The sequence below is a fragment of the Trachypithecus francoisi genome, unplaced genomic scaffold, assembly GCF_009764315.1.
Source record: "Trachypithecus francoisi isolate TF-2019V2 unplaced genomic scaffold, Tfra_2.0 Lachesis_group10, whole genome shotgun sequence".
Taxonomy (NCBI): Eukaryota; Metazoa; Chordata; class Mammalia; order Primates; family Cercopithecidae; genus Trachypithecus; species Trachypithecus francoisi.
The window spans coordinates 119,246,528-119,269,027 of NW_022681455.1; the positions used below are offsets into that span (position 1 = coordinate 119,246,528).

The following is a 22,500-nucleotide window of genomic DNA, read 5'->3' on the forward strand; positions in this document are numbered from 1 at the left end:
CTTTTGTTGGTTTGTTTTTTCATATTGTCAGCCACTTCATTATATTTGATCTCTCGTTTTTGGCTCTGTTTTTCTTTCTGTTCCTAGTTATTGTGGCTGTTAAAAATTACTCTAATGATTCAGCAATAATTACGAAGTTCCCATTCATGGGTGTTACTTTAGTAACTACCAGAGCTGAAAGGGCAGGTTTTGCTTTGTTACTAACTCACAGCTTAGTCAAGGAGATAAATACTTACATTGCGCCAGGGTGTGACAGCATACGTCGATGGTACGGGCGACGTGGGATAAGAATGGGACAGGGAGGCAGGGCAGGCTCCAAAGACGACGAGATGTCTGAGCCAAGTTGAAGGGTAAACTGTGTGTTTATCAGACAAAGTAAGGAAGGGCACCCAGGCTGAAGGACCACGGGAGGGGGTGAACGTGGGTTCCTCTTAAGCGAATGTAAAGCAGGGGGTAGGAAACAGCACAAGACGAGGCTGGTGAGAGAGAAGGATGCCAGGTGAGGTGCAGTGATGTGCCAGAGACTGTGAGGTGGCATTCTAAATAGGAAACAGAAGCCAGGAAACTCCTGTACTTCAAGGTTATGGAATAGGAGAGTTGATGAAATGTGAGACATCATCTCTGTCTCTGTCACATTACCGTTGGAGAAGTGGGATGAGAATTCTGTGTGTTTTCACTTCCTTGTTTAAAGAAAACCAGTATCATCTGCCTTGCAAGGTAGTTGTGAGAGATGAAATGAGGAAATAATATCTTTAAATGTCCTACGGTGATACCTGGAACATGATGGTGCTGGGGAAATGTATCTCTTCTTCTGAAATGAGGCTGCCTCGAAGACTCACTGGAACCCAAGCAAAGTGTCTCCGCATTTCACTCCAAGCCGTCGATTTCAGTTCTGAATGTTAAAATGCAGGTGGCTGTGAGGGAGTGTTCTGAGTCATGCCAGCGTTTAAGGTGCATGCTCTTCTTTGTGCACGTTCCTGCTTTCCTCAAAGCCTGTTGAAAGCAAGGGCCGTGTTTGCTGTTTTCTTTGACAGGGGATTTCTTTCTTTTTTTTTGAGACAGAGTCTTCCTCTGTCACCCAGACTGGAGTGCAGTGGTGCGATCTTGACTCACTGCAACCTCCACCTCCCAAGTTCAAGCGATTCTTGTGCCTCAGCCTTTTGAGTAGGTGGGACTACAGGTGTGTGCCAGCACACCCGGCTAACTTTTGTATTTTTAGTAGAGATGGGGTCTCACTGTGTTGCCCAGGCTGATCTCAAACTCCCCAGGTCCAGCGTTCCACCTGCCTCGGCCTCCCAAAGTACTGGAATATCCAGTGTGAGCCACTGCACCTGGCCTCTAACGGGATTTCCGTCGATGCCGAGCACCAATTACAGATGGAATGCCTCCATGATTCCAGGTAAATAACCCTGTTTTGGAACTGAGTCTTTCATCAGAAACAAGAACTCCTGGCAACGCGCAAAGGCATTGACAAGCAGTCCTATCATGGACAAAATTGCCAAATGCAAGGCCTGAACAAAAGGCACAGAAAGGATTTCTTTATTGTAAGCACACTTTTCTATAACACTACCTTTGTAGTCCAACAACTCTGGTATTAGTAAACTATAGGAACAACTTTTGTAACACTATCTTGTTTGCAGAGTATATGAAAAATTTGATGTTAAAATTCAGCTCCATGAAGACTGCAGTGGTGAGAAAATGGTGACAAAGATTAGTCTTCTGTGAGAAGTTTGCTAATTATTCTTCATTTAATAATGCCATGTATTATGGCCTTCATTAGAATGAATGCTTCTCAACACCTATGCCTCTTTCACCTCAGACATGCTTCTAATTTTCTTTGGTAGTGTCTGCCCACCCAGGTGGTAATTTCTGGTCATAAGTCTAATTTAGTAGCTAGCTAAAGGATATCTATGAACCCTTTGCAAAGAGTAATCTATTGAAAAGGAACAAAAAAAGTGTATCTGTGAACCTATTAAATGACTTTAATCATATGAAAATCAGCCATCAGCCTTATTCGAGTGGTTGAATTATTTTTAGTCTAGGAGCTTTCTTGGTTATTTTCTGTTAATCATTGTTGTATATCCTTAATGTGCAGGATATGATACTGTATAACAAGTGTTTTAAAAATATTTACAATTCTGATCTTATAAAGAAAAAAGTTACGTATGGTCATTTGAACTAATTGCTAAAATGACACTACATTAATTAGATAATTAAGGATCTTGAGCATGCGGCTATTGTATTCATTGGGCTGGAAGCCAGCGTTTTCTATAGCTGAGAAAATGGGTTAGCATAATTCAAAATTCAATTGCTGTACCCTTTTTCATATGAATAGATAATACAGAATGAGTCTTAAATCTGGATTGGAAAAACTAACAGGAACTGGTTTTATTTTAATTGAGTTTTAAAGCACTTCTAGGCCATCTCATTGTCTTTATAGTTTAACCCTTTGAAGTTGTGACTGCCAGCATGCTAGTCTTGTCGTGTTACACATTAATGGTAATGATCTTTTTAGATTTATTGTGAACCTCTAGGAATATTTTTTTTTAGCCAATAAATGCCTTGAAACATGGAATGAAAGTCTCTTTCCTCTTGGGACCCTCCTCATTGGGAATAAATGCTACCCCTAGATTGAAGTAGTTTATAGCAGCACATTTTTTTAGGTGCCTTAACTTATCAAGGTTATTTGTCAGGAAAATTATCTCTTGTAACACTAGGTTCCCTACCTTTAGATGACAGGACTTAATACAAAAGTTTTCCCCATACCGACTAGTGGTGTAAGTTGATTTTACATCCTTTTATTTTATAAAGTTTTGCTTATCAGGTTTGTCATACTCTATTTGAAATTAAAATGTGTGGTCTCGAGATGACCTTTAAGTAACTGACCCCCAAATCTAATCACTCCTAGCGTCTGTGAAAATCGACAAATATGTCAGGTATAACTTGGGACGTCAAAACATTGTTTTAAATATTTCATTTGTAGGCAAGACAAAGATCATTTTCAGGTTAGTCCTCTGAGAAGGAACACTGGGTGCAGGAACATCTTTGGTTTCTCTGCTCTATAATTGGCACTCATTACCTGTGGGTTTATGTGAGCAGAAAATGTAAAGTTATATGTTCAGCACGAGTGAATTATTGATTGGATTTACAGCCAGAAGAATGTTCCTAAGTGGTCAATACATGGCCAAAGTATGTCAGGTGAAGGTAAAAATAAAGTAAGATCTATACTTTTCATAGCAATTGCTCTTGGATTATGTTACGCTTGTCATCTGAGGTTACTGTTGAATATAGATAAAAATGTTCATTGTATTAATTTAGACAAGAATGTGGCTTAAATGCCTAGTTCTTACAAAGTGGAAGTATGGATGTTTTCTTAAATGTAGAGATTTATTTTTTCAAAAATTATATTGTATATATGACCTGACATTGACTTCTCTACATTCTCTTTTGCTGTATGAGGACAGTTAAAAAATTTGGATACATTTTGCACAGAATTAAGACATTATGTGCAATCCTTGTGTTTCTAATTATTTGTTGACCAATGACAACTTTACAAAACTGTCATCAGTCTATTGGTGGTTGATTGGTCCAACCTCAGCCGGACACCTGTATGTCTGCTTAGTCATTCCGGGTAGGTGACTGATGACCCCCTGCTTAACAGTAAACATGTTATGCATAGGATTATCAGAAAAGTCTTCATCAAGTTGAGCCAAACCATGGGTCCCAGCTACTTCTTTTTTTTTTTTTTTGAGGCGGAGTCTCGCTCTGTCGCCCAGACTGGAGTGCAGTGGTGCAATCTCGGCTCACTGCAAGCTCCGCCTCCCGGGTTCACGCCATTCTCCTGCCTCAGCCTCCCGAGTAGCTGGGACTACAGGCGCCCGCCACCTCGCCCGGCTAGTTTTTTGTACTTTTAGTAGAGACGGGGTTTCAACATGTTAGCCAGGATGGTCTCGATCTCCTGACCTCGTGATCCGCCCGTCTCGGCCTTCCAAAGTGCTGGGATTACAGGCTTGAACCACCGCGCCCGGCCGGGTCCCAGCTACTTCTATCAGGGGTCCTTATTCCACCCGTTGGTTACAAAACGCCGTGAAGACCTGTTACGTCCTATGTCAGTTATGAGAGGCCCTTACAGTGATGTACCGAGAGCCTTCTATGGGAACCAGAGCTCTGCTAATTTTGGGGACAAGAAATGATGAAAAGAAGTGCCTTGTCCTTGAGGTATCACAGTCTTATGACAGACTGCATGTTGTCAAATGCGCATTTAATCTACCTAAGCCCAACTTCATGCAAGAGACCTAGGAATTTACAGAGTGAAAGTGATTTCTCCATTCCCTTCTCCCAGCAGAGCTCTTGGAGAAGATGGGAGTTAGGAGAAGTGAATCTTTTGTTTTAGAAGTCTCCGTCCTTGTGAGTCTCTTAATTGGGGTGTCTTGTGATGCAAAGTCTTTAAAGATGTGTGTTCCTTAAACTCAGGAGGCTGCTCTGCTCTATCCCATGGTTTAACTAAAGAACAGGGCCAACGCAGTGCCGAAGGAACAACTGATTCTCTTGGCCCTCCTGAGAGTGAGGGTACAACTGGCTCCAAAGGAAATGCTGGCACTTCCAGAGTAATTCTGACAGTACTCAGATTTGCTTCGTGTACCCATTCTAGAACCTTACCTACTCAGTGTAAGATGAGATGCCCATTGTGGTATCTTCAAAAGAATTCAGAATCATGTTTTAATGACTCCATTAAGACTTCTGTTTCTCTTTTCTCTGAAAAACATCCCAGGTCATAAAATGTAATGTGGGATTGTAGGTTTTGTGGGAAGATGCACTTGGCCGCAATTCCTTGAGAGGAGGCCTTGAAATGTCAGGATCCCCCATTCATCTTCCCAAGCTGGGATTGACCCAGTGATAACATAATGATAATGCGGGTGCCTTCAATGTCAAGCCATCAGGCGGAGGGTGGGGGCGTTGCTTGGCCCAGAAACCCATGCCCTGATGTGGTGTTGGTCATCTAGAGGGTTTTGAGTTAAGTGCTTTTGACATGCAAAATCAGGAGTCAAGGACGAAGCTGCCTTTTAAATGCTCTTTCTGAAAGAGTCCACTGCAGATGTAATTGAGCCTCTCAGGTGAAGAGCTTTATTGGAGCAAAGCTGGTTAGTGTTGCATACCTGTTTGGGGGAATATTTTAGGCATCCTCACATAACTGCTATGTGACATTGCTGAAGGTCCCCAGCCTCCTTGCTCTCAAACACTTCAAGAAGGAAAATGCTGTTGCGGAAATGTTGTCTAAGCTTTCCCATTCAGTGTGGCCCAAATCAACCTGTCCCTTCCTTTTGTGATCACAGTGTGTAATTACAAAGTTATTTGTGTGTTTGGTTGATGTCTTCTGCACTGGACTGTATGATCCATGAGATCTCGGACCATGTCTATCTTGATCATTTCTCCTTCTCTAAGACTAACACAAGACCTGGCATGATCACTGTCATCACCATCACCATAGCTAGTATTTATTGCCGTATACAGTTATGTAAGACACTGTAAGAAGCGCTTTACATCAGTTATTCCCAACCGTGGAGTCAAGAGTCAAAGATGGTCAAATTGGCCAAGATGAAAGTGTTTGCATTTTGGAGACCAAGTGTTTGAATCTATAACCCCAAGATGTGACTTTCTGGGCTTGGGATTTCGCACCATGTCGCTTAATCTCTTAGCTTACATTTTGTCATCAGTAAAACTGAAATAGGAGTTGCCATCTGCTGAGTTTGCTGTGAGGATTAAAGACAAGGAGTGATCTAAGTCCAGCGTGTAATGGGAGCCCATTACAAGTGAACTGAGGTGTTATTTTTATATATACCTTATAAAGTTTGAGTGTCAGGCATGCTGTTGAGTGAAAGACGACAGACTCTCACCGGAGTACATATTCTATTCTGTGATACCATTTGTGTAAAGGCGAAAAGCAGGCAGGGTTCTCCATGTGATAGAAGTCAGAATAGAAGTTACCTTACCAGGGGATGGTGATCTTGAAGGGCAGGAAGGAGCCTTGTGGTGTGCTGGAAATTTCCCATCCATCTGGTGATGTGATCACGTGGGCGTGTGCACGTGTAAAAGTTCATCAAGCTATACACTTAATATCTGTGCACATCGGTGCATGTAAGCAATATCTCAAAAAATTTGAGAGAATTTTTCATTCATTGACAGAATTTTTCTCCTGCCTCAGTCAAAGCACACAGTGGGTTTTCCCAACAACTGAGGTGCCTGAGGGCTGGGAGCTAAAGAGACAGAAAGACTGAGATGACCGCTTCACCTAATTCCCTATTCAGCTGAGGCCTCTACCCCTGGCCTGTTCAAAGGCAGTTGTGGGTCTTTTACTTAAAATCTGAAGCTAAAAAGAAATTCTTCAGCCATGTCCGTGTGAACTAAATTTAGTGTCAGATTTACAAGGCTGTGGTTCTGACCACCCCCGGGCTATTTCTGACCACAGGACAGCTTAAATGGTGTGGCCCATAAAATATAATCTGCAAACTCAGGCTGAATGTTGATCTATTTAGAGCCAAGAGGAGACCAGGCCTTGGCAGCAGTTCTCCCTGAGGTAAGATCTTAAGCTGAATGGAGACCATCACCCTGGCTGCCAGCCCCAGGAGGCTGGAAATTCCTTAGCATTCTGTATCTTTGGGGATCAGCCACTTACTTGTGGTGTTGACTCTTATAGCCTTTGACCACCTCCCAAAAGCTGGATCCACTGATGGGTCCCCAACTCAACTTTCAGTGGCCAAAGTACTTGGGATTAATTTAGCAAGCCCAAGGCTCCCAAGAGGCTCCCTTGATATTTTGGGTTTTTCCTCACTTCTCCCTTATGGTGGCCCCACCAGGACCCCTTGACTCAGTGAGCACTCCTTCTCAAGTCACTTCATAGCACAATCTGTTTGTTGTTGCTGTCATTTCTTCCTTCCTCCCTCCCTCCCTTCCTCCCTCCCTCCCTCCCTCCTTCCCTCCCTCCCTCCTTCCCTCCCTCCCTCCTTCCCTTCCCTCCCTCCTTCCCTCCCTCCTTCCTCCCTCCCTCCTTCCCTCCCTCCCTCCTTCCCTTCCCTCCCTCCTTCCCTCCCTCCTTCCCTCCCTCCCTCCTTCCTTTCCCTCCCTCTTCCCTCCCTCCCTCCTTCCCTTCCCTTCCTCCCTCCCTCCCTCCTTTCTTTCTTTTTTCTTTCTTTCTTTTCCTTTTTTTCTTTCTTTTCTTTCTTTTTCTGCCTAATTTGTGCTTGGCTCCTCTGCAGAGGCCTGGTTCTGTTCCCTTCCCCTGCACCCCCGAGGCAGGGGCAGATTCCCCTATCATGGTGCACTTTTGCCTGATTCTATGGGCTTTGCATTAGAACTCACCTTCTGAAATCTTTCATTGTCTTGTGCTCTCTTCCAAGCTGCACATCTTCCTTCCCTTTAGAGGTTTGGTGATCAGCGTGGTGGCTCATTTCTGTAATCTCAGCAGTTTTGGAGGCCGAGGCTAGGGGATCACTTGAGCCCAGGAGTTTGAGACCAGCCTGGGCAATATAGCAAGATATCAGCTCTACCAAAAACAAACAAACAAACAAAAAATTAGGCGAGGTGTACAGTGTTTTACACCTGTAATCCCAACACTTTGGGAGGCCGAGGTGGGATGATCACTTGAGCCCAGGAGTTCAAGACCTGCCTGGGCAACATAGCGAGACCCCATTTCTTAAGAAAAAAGAAATATTTAATTAAAAATTAAGAATTGGAAGTTGCAATGAGCCAAGATCACACCACTGCACTTCAGCCTGGGTGACAGAGCAAGATTCCGCCTTGAAAAAAAAAAAAAAAAAAAAAAAAGTTGGTGCCAGGACACCATGAAATAATTACTCTAGGTAACCTGAGGTTAGAAAAGCCTCTCCATGTCTCAGTTTCCTTCCTGGCAAAATGGGGAGGTAAGACCAGATTTCTTCTCCTTTAGTTTTGTTTTTCTAGTTAAATTCAATTTATTCTTCATACCTACCACCTGACAGTTGCTGTATTAAATGCTGTTTTACTCATTATCTAATTGAATTCTCCAACAACCTTGCAATACACGTGTTATCTCCATTTTAGAAACAAGAAAATGGTGACTCAGAAAGATTAAGAAACTTGCTCAGTGCAACCAAGTCACAATTTTAATATTAAAAATAATGAGCATTTATTGAGTGCCTATTGAATGTGTATGATTTCGCTAAATCTTTCACATAATCTTATTTCATCCTTTTCATAACCCTATGATGAAAATGCCATTATTATTTATTTGACATAGAGGAATTTTGATTTAGAAAGGTTAAGTAATGTTGCCAATACCATCTATCTATCATTTATGGGTCTTTAATTTCAGACTCAGGTTTGAGTCCAAAAGTCATGTCATTGGTACTGTATACCATGTTGCATGCCTTAATATCTACAATGGAAAAATCGCTTCTCCCACTTTAACCCTACAAGATAGGCCAAGATTGTGTAGCATCTGAATTTGAAAACTTCTACTAATTCATGAGGCAATCTATTTGATAATGGCATGATACAGTTAGTATTCCTTTTTGAGAGATAAAGCCTCACTCTGTTGCCCAGTCTATAGTGCAGTGGTGCGATCACAGCCCACTGCAGCCTTGACATCCCAAGCTCAACTGACCCTCTTGCCTCAACCTCTTAAGTAGCTGGGACCACAGGCAGATGCCACCGTGCCTGGCCAACTTTTTTTTTTTTAATTTTTGTAGAAGCAGAGTCTCCCTATGTTGCCCAGGCTTGTCTTGAACTGGGCTCAAGCAGTCCTCCCACCTTGGCCTCCCAGAGTATTGGGATGACAGGTGTGAGCCACTGCTTCAGGCCCAGTTAGTATTCTTTACATTTTTAAAATAAAATTTCAGAGAAAGCAACAAAAGGGAACATAACTCTGATAAGAATTAAAAAAAAAAAAAAAGAAAAACAGTTCAGCAAAACTTTTATCATCATCCCATTCATAATTGATTCCAAACGTGCTTGAATCTTTCAAGATAAATGTCTTATTGATTATCTTGAAAACAAGCGATCACTTGGCATCCTGAGATTTGCTCAGTACCCTCCCCTGATTACCGTAAACAGGAATGTTGATCAGAAGAAGTGTCACTTTCTTTGGCATTGGATCCATAGGGCATTCAGAGGTACTGGGTGTGGGGAGTGGAGGGAGTGAAGTGGCCCAGATAGGGAGGTGCTTGATGGCTTGACTGTGGCCTTCACCTTGCTTTATGAGGAGCTGGATACAGACATTTGTTGGCCAGCTAATACCGCCTTGATCTATTATATGATCCTTAGGCCAGGATTTTTTCCTGGTAATTGTGCAAAATGTCCCAGTGAATGCCAATTCCTTGCTGTCAGGAAACATTACATTTCTTAAGTGACATCCTTTTTCTGCATGTTTACTTATGGTTGTGTAAATCAAGCGGGTCTCCCCCTTGGAAATGATGGCAATGTTTACAAGGGACTTAACCTGGTCTTTTGTAGTTGTGGCAAATAGATAAAATTCAAATGTGGCCCGCAGTTCAGTTCAGCATTATGAAGCTGCATCTGCTCCCTGGGTGGCAGTCACAGCCCTGCTCTGTGGCTCTAACCCTTGTCTTCCTGCTGGCGGGCCTTGCACGGGTCCAGAGAGGGTTAGTATTGGCAAGGTAAGTGGATAAATGGCGAAGAAGTTTCCCCTGGGTGGCTCCATTGCTCCAGGTGAAGCTCTGGAAATACCCTCTAGATGACAATAGCCTCAAACTGGAACAGGTTGTCGCAGTTGGCAAACAGAAGGAGACCAGACTCATGGCTTTGGGGTGCAGATAATGGAGATTCCGTCCATTGCATTTAATTCCCAGCCTGATCTATTGAGGCTGCCTGTGGTGAAATATTGGTTTATATCTTGGGTGGCCAGGGTGGGGCTACTCTGTACTCAGATGAGGCTTGCTCTCAGGAACTTCTTGTTCATCAACAAAATCTGCCCTGTTTGGGCTCTGAAACTTATTTTTGAAGTGGCCTCTCAACTTCCTTGCAGCAGGTCATGACGGGGAATGAAACAGTCTTACTATGAATGAAACACTCTTGCTGTAATCACAGAGCTTGGAAAAGCTGCCTGGAGGACAAGTTAGTCTATTTTGTGGTGAGTGAGAACACTGAGGCTCAGAGAACGTGAGGTCATTCAGTCACTTTCTTGTCTAGTGTTCATTCCTGCTGAGGTGTCCCAGGTACCTCTTAATGCCTTTAACATCTGCTAAGAGTATGTCACTTGTTGATGTAGCATCACTTTATTGAGCAGCTACTGTGTACCAAACACTTAGCATATGCTTTTTGGCATTATGAGCTGAACCCAGAATGGTCTCCGTGGAGAGGTGCAGGTTTATCCAGGGTGGTGGTAGTGGTAGTGGTGGTAGAAGAGGAAGAAGAACTTCTCAGAAAGAATTGGCAGCTGCCTCCTTCGTTTCTTATCTCTAGTGTTTAGCAGCCACTCTCCAAAGCCTGTTTCTGGGAACGTGGCCATCCTGGAAGTAAATGAAACATCTCTTTCGTCTGCACCAGCCTCCTTATTATGACCTTATCAGTTACCTGTAGATTCTCCCACCATTGTACTTGTTTTTTCCTCAACCAATTATATTTTAGCTCTCAAGTTTTGGCAGGGTTGAGTCTAGTATTTCTGTTGGGATCCAGGGAGCATATGGAGTGTTGTTTGTTATTTTTTAGAGTTTCTTATTGCGGTAAGTGCTAAGGAGGGAACAGAGGGAGGGGGATAGAGGAAAAGCAAAGCAAAACAAAATAGAAGAGCACAAATGAAGAACATTTAGTCCATTCTGTACTGGTCCTCCTTAATGGAGGAACACATGCCAACCAGGTCGCCTGATTCATCTAGTTGTGATTTTGTTGACAGTCATTTCTACGTCTCCCCACAGGTGGTCATGAAAGGGGGCTGATGCCTTCTTTCCCTAGCTTCATGTGTCTGGCAGTTCCGTCCTGCCACTCCTTTCCTCGTGGTCTCCTCAGCCTCCCTGCCCGTGGCTCATCTGAGCCCACCTTGGCAGAACCTGCAACTCTTCAGCGCCTCCCTAATGAGCCCCTTGCTAGGGCCCCTGGTTAAGTTACAGTAGAGAGGTGGTTGCTTAAGCAAGTAGTTTCTGGTAAAGATAACCCATAATTGGGTGATGAAATGCCCCAATTGAATCTAAAAATATAGACTTGTGAAGGTGAAACTGTAGCTTACAATGTGCGACTCTTCACCTTCTTTTGGTTTCTTCTCGTTTAACTGTTTGGCCATCTGTCTGCTGGCTTTCCCCCCATTCTTTCTCCCTTCTGTAGAAGAAAATGTGGACCATTAACTATGATGCTACTTCTGAGTTGGAAGGTGAGAAAAGATGGAAAACTCCAGGGGAAGAGGGTCTTTCTTTAGGGAGTTGGCATTTGTTGGAATTTCCCAAGAGCATTTCATGATTAGTGACAGTGTATCTTCTACTTTACCTGAAGGCTGTGGTCACTCAACAAATTTTGTGCTGCTTCTTATGTGTCAGGCACTGTGATAGGTCCTAGGATTATAGAAATCAATAAACTATGATTCCTATCCTTAAGGAGAGAAACACATATAGGATAGGAAAATAGATTACCATGTCTGATAGATATTAGGCATTCAGGTAAGGATTGTTGAGGAAATCAAGTGTATTAAATTCTGTCTCTCTTTCTTTCTCTCTCTCCTCTCTCTCTGTGTGTGTATTATAGGAAGTCAAGTGTCTCTTTCTGTGTGGTGTGTGTGTGTGTGTGTGTATATTATAGAGATAAAAAAGTTATACATAAAATAGAAATTTATTTCTCGGCCGGGCGCGGTGGCTGAAGCCTGTAGTCCCAGCACTTTGGGAGGCCGAGACGGGAAGATCACGAGGTCAGCAGATCGAGACCATCCTGGCTAACACGGTGAAACCCCGTCTCTACTAAAAATTACAAAAAACTAGCCCGGCGAGGTGGTGGGCGCCTGTAGTCCCAGCTACTCCGGAGGCTGAGGCAGGAGACTGGCGTGAACCTGGGAGGCGGAGCTTGCAGTGAGCTGAGATCGGGCCACTGCACTCCAGCCCTGGCGACAGAGCGAGACTCCACCTCAAAAAATAAAAAAAAAAAAAAGAAATTTATTTCTCATGGTTCTAGAGGCTGGAAAATTCAAGATCAAGATGCAGACAGGTTTGGTGTCTAGTGAGGGCTGCTTTCTATGCTTCAAGATGGCACCACGTTGCTGTGTCCTTATATGGTGGAGGCAAGTGTGTTGAATATTCTAAGAAGAATCGGAAGGTGTTATCGTGTTATGGAAGACAGATCCAAGATGTTGGCAGTGGTCAAGAAGGATGCGGGAAACACCCTTCAACTCTAATGTTATTTGAGCTGCTCACTGAAAAATAAATGAGACTATCCCAGTTGGGGAAGAGGGAAAGGTTTTTTGGGAGCAGATTCGACAAGTAACGTTGAGAACACAAAGTGTATTTCTCCATAGTTGGTAACACTAGGTGTTGAGGAGACATGTCCAAGTTCTCCTGCCATTTGTGTGTTCAGGCAGATGGAAATGTCTTGTAACTCAGTAAAACAGTTTAGAAATTTAAGGCCTTTGGAGAAAGTAAGTGTTGAGAAGGCACATCTTCTACATTGTTGACCTGAAGGTTGACGTGAAGGAGTTTCAGGGTTGGGTAGAGGGGATCAGTGGCACATCTAGTGGGCTTCGTTTGCAAGACCTGATTTCTAACAGATCATGGTGTAAGCTTCAAATGGGAGGTGTGCCTGGGATGGTTGCAGAGGAGTGGTTAAGAGCTCAGACTCCAGAGTTTAGACAGCACCAGCTGCCACACAGGACACTGTGCATTTCTAAATCTGAGTTTCTGCACATGTAAGGAGGAGTAATATGGTACCTCCTCATTCAGTTGAGATGCTCTGGAGTACACATGCAAGGCACTCAACTCACAGTGGCTCCACCAGTGTGAAAATGTGTTATATCCCGTAATCTGAAGTACAGAAGTCAGGTGGTCAGAGGTGACATGCCATGATGTGGCTCTGCTTCTCTGAGATGCTCTATCAACTTTTCCCTCAGTTTCACCCTCCTTTCTCCTTTTTCAAGATGGTTTCAGCACTTCCAGATGTCATAACCAGATAGCCCGTTGCTAGAGAAGAAAGACACCTTCTCTTCCTATATGTACCTCTTGGGAACAAGGGAACCTTTTCTCAAGGCCCCTCAACACACTTCGTTGGCCAGAACTGTATCAAATCTAAGTAGCCTCAAATGAAGCATCTGGGACCACCAGGATTAGGTCTTTAGGCCATGGAAGAGTAACAGCCCAGTACACAACTGTCTCCAGTGGCCAGCACATAGATCTTCCCTCACACTTTCCACTCTCTGCATCCACCCTTCCCTCACATGTATTTCCATTACATGAAACCTCACTTTATAGTCCTCATTAAGACTATTAACTGTGGTATGGTAGACAGATACTAACTTTAACCTGAGACAATTGGGTTTTGGATTTAGGTTACCACCATTTATCTTCTGTGTAACCTCAGACGAGTTGCTTGAGTTTTCTGAGTCTCAACTTACCAAGCTGTAAAATGGGCATAACCATATCAATTTGTTTTTCCTGTTACGGGGAGAACAGACTGAGATAACTAAAGTACCTGATTAACTGCTCTCTGAAGGTGGAGGCTGGACTGCTTCACTGGACGGGGTGGCCTGGGGTTGTTTTAGTGCCATGGTAGTTGGTGACAAAACTGAAAGCAGATGTAACTAGTGAAAAGGTACTCAATACAGCCTCTATGAGCTACCACCACTGCCTCTAGTTTTCTAGAAAATCACCACCAGCCAGTCTCTGTACAAATGCGCTCAAGTGACCATAACCACCAGTGTTTGTAACAATGCGCCTATTGACTTCTTATTTCAATAGATATCCAGATTTATTATCCCTCAAGGTAAGCATCGATTTTACCTTTGTCTCAGTCAATATTTACCTCTGAGGTCAATACGTGTGGATATTCACCTCAGCTGCAGTCAATATCCATTTCGTATTACAATATATGATGTGCATATGTGAAAATAAAGAACAGCGCGGTACAAAAAAGGTCTGCTAGTCAAGGAAGCTTTTTGCAAAGCGGATGTGTTTTTCTATTTTTTTTGTTTGTTTTTACTGTATCACTCTTTGGAGGTCAGATTCTATTTCATTAAATAAGACACATGTGTCTTCTGCCAAGATGCGGAATTTTGGGAAGGCTAGCATGATAACAAATAAACATTCAAGCAGCTCCTTAATGATATTGAATTGAACACAATTTCTCCGAAGTCCCTGCATTAAATTACAGCTGTAAGAACATACACAAGCATGCACATTCCAAGTATGATGAGAATGGAAACATTCCATAGGACACAGAGTTATTCCTGAAGCCCCTGGACTCACAGAGAATCAGGTGTATGAAGCAAGCGGAAAAAGACAAGAATCAGGAAGCAAAGAGAAGGAGGAAGAAGCATCAGTGGAATTGCTTCTTTTTAATTTTTAAAACCAGAGCTGGAAGACAAGGCCTGGCATACATCCACCGTCATCGATGACCTGGGCTCCTTTTCTCTTTCTGCTTTGTGACGTTGCTTCCATCTTCATGGTAATTCACTGTCCAGAACGACCATAGGCAGCATGAAAACAAAAAGGTCGAGAGGGCACTGACTTCCTCCCTTTTGAAGAGCTTTCTAAGAAGCCACACCCAACACTACTGCTTCTCTCCCAGTGATGATGATTTAGTTGCTTGAGCACACATAGCTGCCAAGGAGGCTGGAAAGTGCAGCCTTCAGTCCTAGCACCAATGTGTCTAGGCATATATAAAAGCTCTGTAGCCAAGGAAGAAGTGACAACGAATATTTGCAAACCAGGTGTCATTGCCCTCCCCACCCTACCTTGTTCCCCTGGAGTGTATCCTGATTCTGTTGAGGATCACTTGATCCTGATTTTAGATAGATAGATAGATAGATAGATAGATAGATAGATAGATAGATAGATAGATAGATATGTAGATATATATAGAGATAGATGAGATTTCGTTATATTGCCCAGACTGGTCTCAAACTCCTGGCCTCAAGCAATGCAGCCACCTCGGCCTCCCAAAGTGCTGGGATTATAGGCTTGAACACCATGCCTGGCCTTGATACTGATATTTTATTGTTGTAACTCCCAGTTTTGTCTGCCCAGCATTGTCCCCCCATCACACTTGTACTATCCCATTTTCCTTTGCCATGCACCTGTCTTCGTCTTCCGTTTTGATCACAAAATCACGATTCCTGACAGCCATAGAGGTGGGCACATGACCCAGGTCAGACCAGTCACAGTTCTTGACTCCCGGCCATAATGCTTGATGGGAGAATGAGCATATATGAAACCAGGACAGTCCAAGTCCTTCTGGGAACTTTGCTGCCACAGTTGATGGGGGAGGTATTTGCATAACTTCACCACACACAGCTAAGCTGGGGATCCTGCTGCTTGGCAGCATGTTCCCAGCGTACAACAGAGGAAAACTGCCTGTTGCAGAAGAAAAAAAAATGGGACTGGTACACAAAGAGAATCGGAAAGGAGAAGAGATGAAACAAAGAGCCAGCAGGAGTGCAAGCTAAAGACATACCAGGAGCCCCTGGGTCAGCTGGCCGGTACATTTGTAAGCTGTAGACAAACAAAAATTATCTTTGGGTTCCTTCTTTAGCGATTGGAGTTGGAGGAGGATGACCTTAATTTGTGTCTTTGTCGCACTGTCATTTTATCCAGCTTGTGTAATCAGAAACACTATTTACGTCTCAAGTTTCCCTGGGCGCAGTGGCTCACGCCTATAATCCCAGCCCTGTGGGAGGCCGAGGCAGGTGGATCACGAGGTCAGGAGATCGAGACCATCCTGGCTAACACGGTGAAACCTCGTCTCTATGAAAAATGTAAAAACTTAGCCGGGCATAGTGGCGGGCGCCTGTAGTCCCAGCTACTCGGGAGACTGAGGCAGGAGAATGGCGCGAACCTGGGAGGTGGAGCTTGCAATGAGCCGTGATCGCGCCACTGCACTCCAGCCTGGGTGACAGAGTGAGACTCCGTCTCAAAAAAAAAAAAAAAAAGTCTCAGTTTCGTCTCCTGTCAATTGGGAAAATATCATGAGGCTGAGATGTGATCATGTTTGTAAAGTCCACAGCAGGAGCATGATAAAGTCACTTCTCAACTCCTTCTCCTGGCTTATTAATGCCCATCCTTTAACCTGTCTTCTGCTTTGTGTCTTGGAATCCTTAGGGCCTTTTTAACCCCATATATGAAGCAAACCTACGTGTGTGTGTGTGTGTGTGTGTGTGTGTGTGTGTGTGTACATCAATTCTTATGGTCCTCTGCAACCTTGCAAAGTCGATTCCTGACATTTCCCTAGACTGTTTTTTTTTTCCAGCAATACTCTCCAGCAGCAAAACCCGATCCACTCATATTTTTGCATTTGCTGCAGCAAAACCTGACCTCTCTTTGTGTTACCTGACTCTTGACAAAGAAGGCTGAGGAAGGTCCCCCGCAACTTGTCCTGCTGTCTCTTGGCTGGTCTTGCCAGCTGGTACACAGCTTGCTCTGACCACCTTGCAAGGTACAAATCCCACATGGAAAGTCTCAATCACCTGGCTCAAACTCATCGTTTTCAGGTGACCATAAGCCATGGCGTTTCCACCTCCTTTCCTGGTTGTTTCCAGAAAGGGCCGATAGCCCCAGTGCAGTGGTTCTGTATTCCACGAGGCAGCGTGGGGCCCCAGGGTTTGTCATGGGCCACATCTGGCTCCTTTGTCCTCTTTTATAACTCATAGTCTACCTCCAACTTGACACGTACTTAAGTTTTTATTTATTTTATTTAGCATTCAGAGAACTCTATAGCTTCAGTCTCTCGGGATGTAAATTAAAGCAATTTCATTTTCATAGTTTCTCTGTTTCAAATCCCTCATTGTTTATTTAAAAAGCAGCCGATGCATATTGCAAGTAAAGAATTATAATTAAGAGAACCAGAAGGGCCTGCCTCTCAGGAAAGCAGTGATTTCCTATCACAGTAACCCCATCCTTACTGTTGAAGTCTTGTGGAAAAGGGACATGGCCCAGGGAACCAGAGTGGTTTGGGGAAAGCACTTTGTCACAAGGCTTGGGGACCCCGGGGGTGGAAGCTGCCAGGCGCGTGAGGCTGCGTTAGCAGAGGCAGTGGCAGGAGAAGACATTGCAAACCTGCAAAAGCAGCCTCTGAGGATGAGTAGACATATACTTCGTTGCAGGCAGCTGCTGCTGAAATAGATTTGGAGTCAGATTCCCACCAGCAGGTTTGGCAGTCGTGGGACTAGGGAAGTGGCAATGGCGGGAGCAACTGGAAATGTCTTTTTTTTTTTCTCTCTCTCTCTCTCTCTCTCTCTCCTTTATCCTGAATCTGGAACCAAAGCCTGTTTTTTTTTTTTTCTTTTTTTTTTTTTTTTTATTGCTCACATCTGAGTCTTCTCCTTGCTTCAGTCTGCCCCGCTGGCAGCCACAAGACTCCTGCCTCCCTCCAGCCTTTGGAATGCAGTATTCATTGGGACCATACATTGATCAAAGATCCGCCATGTCTTTGCAACTAACATACTCACTCATGACTTCACGTGGCTATGTACAAGACCACGTCTCTCAATGGTGAGGTCCTCAGTCTCTCCCTCTGCATCACATGTAACTATCAGAGCTACGAGGTGCCCTTAAGATAGGGCAGACAGGGCCACCTGACCCCCTGCTGGCCAGTGTGGATGTCTTGATGATGAGCCATACTCAGAGTGGCCCTGGGATGGCTCCTCAGATAGCTGCTGGCAGAAACCTGAACTCAGTACATCTATACATGGTGTAATGACTGACTCAAGATGAGTAGCATAGTCATCATCTCAAACATTTATTATTTGTGATGAGAAGATTCAAAATCCGCTTTTTGAGCTGTTTTGAAATATGTGATGCCTTGTTGTTAACTGTATTCACCTTTCTGTGCAACAGGACACCAGAATTTATTCTTCCTATTTAAAATATCAATTAAAAACAAAATGAAACTAAAAAGAAACCTGAACTCAGGAGAGTAGAAGAGAACTTCAGCTTTCAAAGGGGATAAGACATATACTCAGAGCGGGAAAAATCCTAAATGGTGGGAATAGGAGAAGTTTTGTACTCTTTGTTTTTTCTGCTCATTTTTATATTCAGAATTTCTAATCATGTATGACGTATATCTGTATTATACATGGTAGGCCTTTTTTTTTAATGTGAATATAAAACAAAAGATGATATCAGCTTTCGGTTGTATCAACAAAACAAAAGATGATATTATCTTTTGATGATATCAGCAAAAAAAAAGATGATATCCGAAGTCACCCTGTATGGTTGGATACGTTGGGTTCACCCACTTTTCTTCTGTTCATTTGTTTCATGCAATAGAAATGTGTTGAGATCCTATCTGGCCAGGCTCTGCTACGCCTGTATCTGCACCAGTTTGCTGTCAAGGTCTTGGCCCTTGAAGAGCATGTAGTGTGGTGGGGAAGGTGTACATCAGTGAAAATGTAATGCAGGTCACGGTGGGACGACACGGGCTGCTGTGGCAACCCACAGCGGGAATAGCCAGCCCTGCCCCAGCAGGGCACATCAGGGGTGCTAAGGTGACTTCCAAAATTGAGGTTGTAAGATGTGCAAGAGGGGGTGTTCCAAGACTGGGGACAGGACAGGTGTGCAAGGACCAGCCAGCTGAAGTAGAGGAGACGCAGACCTATGGAATGTGCTGATTTCAAGGCCCATTTTTGGGGGGAGCATGGACTGTGTCATTGGAAGCCAGCAGGGGATTCAGTTGGGAGATAAGCCGGACCTAGTGGAAAGTAAGCCAAGCCCTTTCATTAAGTGAACGAAGGGTGCAAGGTGAGTGCACAGCCATAAAAATAAAATGATACAAATCAGCATGGTTTCTGCTGCTTTCATGTTTCTACTGTGATCTCAGCAGTGATGGGGCTGGCTTTGAGGGCTGGAGATCACACACAATCAACCAACTCTCAAAAGCAGCCCCCACACTCTCCTGATGCTGTCCTCAGTAAACATGTAGTCTAAATAGTAACCATGTTCTAGCTATGCAGATGCAGTTTAAAGACAAATCCTTTGAACCCGCAGCATGACATCCCCTCTCCACCTCATTGCTGCTCCCCTACCCTCTTCTGTGTGGAAATGCTGGAGCCAGGTGCTTACAACCTGAGTGCTCCTGTCTTTGTGAGAACTGCTCCTGACCTATTGCTTTGTTTATTTTAGCTGGTGCCTTTGTAGAGGGAAAGCAGCTTAGCAAGCATTTAGTAGGGTAGATCCAAAGTCCCCAGGAGCTCTTGGGAACTGCGTAGGAGCTGTTTCCGTTGCTTTTTCACTCCTTCGTATATTTATCAAGGAATCAGTCAATCAGTTAAACAGATACTATTAGCACCTACTGTGTGCCAGGCACTGTACTTGGGGCCATATGCACTGCTGATTCATGCATTTGGATTCTCTGGTGACTCTTTACCCATTGCCATCATTTTGTAGGTGGCGAGTGCCTGCATCAGTGGGTGTTTTATGTTGCACCATTTTCTGAGCAATGTCTTTGGCCCACCATTAAGCATTTGTGGCCGCCCACCACACCATATGCTTTGCTTTCTACTTTCAAAAACAATACTGGTGACTTGTTTTAAGAAAAGTTGAAAAGCCAGGACTTAGATTTTTCCGGAAACCTTCAAATTAATCTCATTAGGTTTTAAAAAATTTTTTTTTTCTTTTTCATCTCTCTTGCTTTTATGCTTTCCAAACCCCTAAATTGTGGTGCCACGGTGATCTTCTATAGCATGACTTGATAGTCAGAACTTGCTTAATGGGAATCACAATATATTAGTTTATTTTATATGTATATATTTCCATGAATATACGGAATGTTTGCTAAGCCCTCCCTGCTTTTTTTCTTTTTTAAATTCAGAAATTTCTAGTTGTGTTTATTCCCCTCGTCAGCATACTTTATCATATCAAAGCCTTTTCAGACACTGTAAAACTACTGAGTTATGTTTGGGTCATGTTTTGCGGTATGCCCTTTAATACTGTAGCTTTAGAAATGCAATTTTCAGCCTCTGCTTATTAGAATATGATAAAGTATTCCTGGTCTATGTCCAGCTCCGCTAATCTCCAGACTGCGCTTCATGAATTAAGCATGAAGATTTTAGTCAATGTGCTTTCAAAGACCAATGTTTAGGGAATCATGGATTTTCTACAAGCTGAGGGAGAAATCTATAATAGGAGGAACTGATTTTCAAGCATCATATTCTCAAGAAGAAATGACCAGTTCTGGCCCAGAAACAGAAAATATTTCACTATCAGAATATTCTAGAACCAGTTAAAATCACATTGTGCCGTTAGGTTTAATAAACGGATTGTGTTTTAAAACGTGTAAGACTGTCTGTCATGTGGGGGGATTTCAAATGACTGCTTATTTTGGAAAGCTCATGTAGATTGGGTTAAAATCGAGAGGGGAATGCAAATTGAATTTATAAGGTATTATTAACTTCTTCCTCTTTTCCCCTCTCCCTGGCCCCTGTGCATTTTGGTTCATTTTGCTCTGATACAATTCAGCAAATAGCCAGATATCTCTTGCCATGGCAAGAGCTCACTTGGGGGGAGAGACTTTGACCAGGCAGGCTCTCAGGTCGGTGCCATCAGAGACGCCAGCACTCCTCCTGGCTTGATGTGTTTTGTGGCAGTTTGCAGGCAAACGTTTTGTAAAAGAAATCTCCTTTCAAAAATCACAGCACTGGTTGAAGCAGGAACATCTCTCCACTTAAATGCAAAAGGAGTTAATATCCCAATGACTACGGTGTACCTGGAAAGGGCACTGGAGTCATATTCATCTGGGGCAGCTCCTGAAGTCTTGGCTTTTGTGCTTGGTGAGAACTTATCTGGCCTCTTCATTGTCACTTTCATACAAATAGATAGCTTTTAGTGAGCAGCTACTCTGCCTGGCACTGTTCGAAACACATGGCACCAATAGCTCAAATTCCCGCCTCTCAATAGAGAAACTGAGGCACCGGGAGTTTCAGTGATGCACTGAAGCAAGAAGTAAGTGGCAGGGTCAGCATCGAGGTCAAGACTGGTTGGACCACTAAGTCTGAACAATCAGACTCCACTTTGGGGTTCACAGTTTGTTTCACGTCAGGAAGGTGTCAGATCAGAATCTGAATGCCAGCTCAAGCTGCTCTCGGCTAAACTCCAGGGTTTGCTGATGGAGACTTCATCCCTTCCTCCAGTTCTGGGATCAAGACAGAAATGTAAATCACCTCCAGTAAGGGGGCTGCTTCTTGCACATTTTCCTTTTGAGAAAGAGGAAAATTCTCCTCTAGCTGTATCTGTGAACCTCCGGGATCTCTCAGGGGCTTTAAATTAATCAATCAATCCACAGACATTGAACTGAATCTCCACCTTGGGCTTGAGACTCTGCAAAGTGCTTTAAATGGTAAGGAAACCAAAGGGCCTGCTGCCCTGCCCCCGCCATAGCCCAAGGCTGTGACCATGACTGGGGAATTGGCCTGTCAGTTCAAACATGCAGCCCCTCTGACTGGTGTTTTTCACTAAGCTGGCCCCGTGGATGACCCTGGTCATGTGTAGACACGGACTCAGGAGGGCCACATTCCTCTCATTTCCAGACCTCACCACTTAATTGTTCCTGACACAGTTTGGGGAGAAATGCAGCGAAACCCAAGCCTACCAATCACCATTTGCTCCTGAGTCTCAGAGCGGCCCCTAAAGAGACAGGTTGGACCAAGGGACATCCGCAGATGCCTTGTGTTTAGGAAGTGGGGTGGGGCAACAGAGGGAGAATTGTTACACCCAGGAGACTGGGGGTGCTGAAGGGAGTCTCAGTCTCTGCACTCTGGGTCTTGCCAAAACCTCTGGGAAGAGAGTGGTGTCCATCTTGAGGAAGGGACAGTGAGCTCTCTAAATGACAGTGGCTCACCCACCACATTTCTAGGACTCAGAGGTGCCGTGGTGGTGTTATTAGTCTGTTTTCTTGCACTAATAAAGACATACCCCAGAGTGGGTAATTTATACAGGAAACAGGTTTAATGGACTCACAGTTCCACATGACTGGGGAGGCCTCACAATCCTGGTGGAAGGCAAGGAAGAGCCAAGTCACATCTTACATGGATGGCAGCAGTCAAAGAGCGAGCTTGTGCAGGGAAACTCTCCCTTATAAAACCATCAGATCTCGTGAGACTTGTTCGCTATCACGACTAAAACACAGGAAAGACCTGCCCTAATGATTCAGTTACCTCCCACTGGGGCCGTCCCACAACACATGGGAATTGTGGGAGCTACAATTCAAAATGAGATTTGGGTAGGGACACAGCTGAACCATATCACAGGGTCAGCTGTAGGTTACCCTAAATAAGAGAAATGGACCAAGTAGAGATACAGCATAGCTGGAGGGCGAGCCCCAGATGAGGGAAAC

General features: G+C 43.9%; 1 protein-coding gene across 2 annotated transcripts in view; it reads left to right on the forward strand.

Moving 5' to 3' along the window:
* Nucleotides 1-22,500, forward strand: part of WWOX (WW domain containing oxidoreductase) — a 1,118,448-nt gene that overhangs the window by 481,372 nt on the left and 614,576 nt on the right. The window lies entirely within an intron of this gene.